Below are 2,765 nucleotides of genomic sequence, written 5' to 3' on the forward strand. Positions count from 1 at the left end.
AGAAAGAAAGAAAGAAAAGAAATCCTGAATTTGATAATTCCAGGATTAATGGAATTAGCCACTAATTGGGCTGGCTAATTTGGCAACTCAATTATGTCAGACACAAATATGAGGGTCTCTACAATTCCTTTGGTCTTTCCCTTATGGTCACAAGATGGCTGCTGCAGCTCCAGACCTTCTGACAACATCCAAAGATAAGACAAACAGGAGAGAAGTTTCTCAAGTGTCTCTATCTTATCACACACAAAAAACTCTGTTTCAGAAGCTCCCAGGAGACATCCACTTGTGTCTCTGTGGCCAGAACCAGGTCATGTGCCTGCCTATAAACCAATTGCTGGGAGGAAAGGAATGACTTAGCCCAGTCATAATGGATGCCCTGGGGCTGGGCTGAAGCATCTCTCCATTGAGCACATTGTCATCCGACTTGCATGGAACAAATTGGGCATTTTCTTAGCCAAGGAGGGAAGCTGGCTTTCCAGTAGACCAGCAATCTGTCTGCCGCAGTCCTCCGCATATGCTTTTGTGTATTATCTTATGTGTATACGTAGAACCTTATCGAATAAGCTTATACCCAAGTCATGGAGAAGCACCGCCAGAACTGATAGCAGAAGAGGTAAGAAAGAAATTACTAAGCTTGGATCCTTCTTCTTTTTTTTTTGAGATGGAGTCTCGCTCTGTGGCCCAGGCTGGAGTGCAATGGGCGCTATCTCCGCTCACTGCAGCTTCCGCCTCCCGGGTTCACACCATTCTCCTGCCTCAGCCTCCCGAGTAGCTGGGACTACAGGTGCGCGCCGTCAAGCTCGGCTAATTTGTGTATTTTTAGAGACGGGGTTTCAGCATGTTGGTCAGGGTGGTCTCAAACTCCTGACCTCGTGATCCACCCACCTCAGCCTCCCAAAGTGCTGGGAATACAGGCGTGAGTCCCTATGCCCTGCCATGCTTGGGTCCTTCTATCAGACCATATAAGTTACTGTTTTAAAATAAATCCCACCATCTCTGCCTGGCACTGTTAGGTTGCCATGTATATGAGGCAGAGGGGTGAGTTGTAAAATGTAACCTTGTGAGAGTGACTTCAATTTTGGTGACTGTTTTAGGCTTTCTTTTCCTTGTCTCTCCCTCTCTTCTTTCCAGTTCTTCACTGTAGAAAGTAGTTCGGGCTTCTTTTGATCGCTGAGAGACCCTGCTTAATCTCACCATAGCCCTGCAGGTGGGTTTGATTGTTTCTGCTGCACAGATGAGAACCCAGGTCCGGGTGCAGCCAGGACTCCCTGAGCCAGTCCTCCCGCTGCGCCAGCTCTCTCCTCCAAGGACCTACAAAGAGTGGACTCTCATCCTGATTCCACTATGGAGCGCTCAGGAAGGGAGTCCTGGTATTTCACTGACAAGGCTGGCAGACTGGACCAAGTTGGAATTAAGACTTGCCCTTGTCACCCACAGGGGACCCCCAAGACTTTTCCCCCAATCTCCTGTACACACTCAAAATTACAGCCTCCAGGAACTGCTATGAAAACGTTTTTTAAATGGATGCCTGGCGCGCCCTCGTGTGTCTCCATGATGTAATAACATTGTAAGGTTTTCAAAACAGCTCTAAAAATAACAATAATGATGGCTGCTGATACATACTGAGCACTGATGTGCCAAGCAATGTATAAAGAAATGTAAATGCACAGTTTTGGCTTTGATATAAAATTTTTCTTCTGAAGAAACTTTATATGACCATGGTAAAAAAAATTCACACAGGGCACAAAGGTTTACAGTGAAGTTATCTCCTCCCACTCTGTCCTGCCTGAGGTGAATGGTGCACACTAATGTTGGGCAGTGCACAGCCTGCCCAACCTTTCACCGTAACACTGATATAGGTCCATGCGCAAATGAATCTGTGGGATACATTCTTACATTTGGAATTGCATGTGTATGCAGCCCTCTCCAGGGTGCATTATTACCACTTTGAGTCATTGCACTGGCACTTCTTGCATTGGCAGATGTTTTCCCCATTATTTCCTTCACTCGATAAACTACCACTAAGGACCTACTGGATACAGGACACTTGATTTCAAGGTTCTCTTTGCTGGTAGCATGAGGGCAGACATGAGTTCAGAACTTATACCCTATTCTCTCAGCAATCCGGTATAAATGGTTTTTCTTATGAGATTTGAAAATTAGTCCCAGGATCCAGTATCACTGACTTTCATTGGCTTAGCTTTGGCCACGCCCTCATTCCTGAACCAATCATTGTTGCTGGGATAGTGGGGATGGGGTGCTCTTATTGGCTAACTAGGAGATGGGTGGGGTCCCTGAGGAGAAGATCCGTAAGAGCTATCACCTTAGGGGCGAATGGAAGTGGATGGTGTCCAAGCAACAGATGCCCGCTTCTGTGACTCCATCCCTCACGGAAAGTCTATGGGACTGTCTGCCTTGTATGAGTGATACTGTTAGAAAGAGGCAAGAGAATTAAAAGAAAATGTGGATGTTTTCCATATTTGAGTTGATGTGGGCTGGAGACAACAGCTGCCAGAGCTGCAAGGCAGAACACCCTGAGAAGTGGAACCGGAGGATCCAGGCGCCTGTTGAAGGGATAAATGAGAGCCGTGGTGTAAGGATGGGACTCTTTCTGTCTTCCATTTGGCTGAAGCTCCAAATGCCAGGAGTAACCCCATGGGTAGCAAGCACCCTTCCCTCCACCTCTGCAGGAACTGCAAAAAGCAATGGTAAAAAAATTGGTTTGTGATCCTTAGCCCAGTGCTCAAGGAGGTTGGAGAAGCTGA

The 2,765-nt window shown here is 46.8% G+C and overlaps 1 pseudogene; it reads left to right on the forward strand.

The window, feature by feature from the left end:
- LOC105502587 overlaps nucleotides 1–1,167 on the forward strand; it is a 140,696-nt pseudogene extending 139,529 nt beyond the window's left edge.
- The last annotated feature ends 1,598 nt before the right edge of the window (nucleotides 1,168–2,765 follow it).

The sequence above is a fragment of the Colobus angolensis genome, unplaced genomic scaffold (assembly GCF_000951035.1).
Source record: "Colobus angolensis palliatus isolate OR3802 unplaced genomic scaffold, Cang.pa_1.0 Scaffold8, whole genome shotgun sequence".
Taxonomy (NCBI): Eukaryota; Metazoa; Chordata; class Mammalia; order Primates; family Cercopithecidae; genus Colobus; species Colobus angolensis.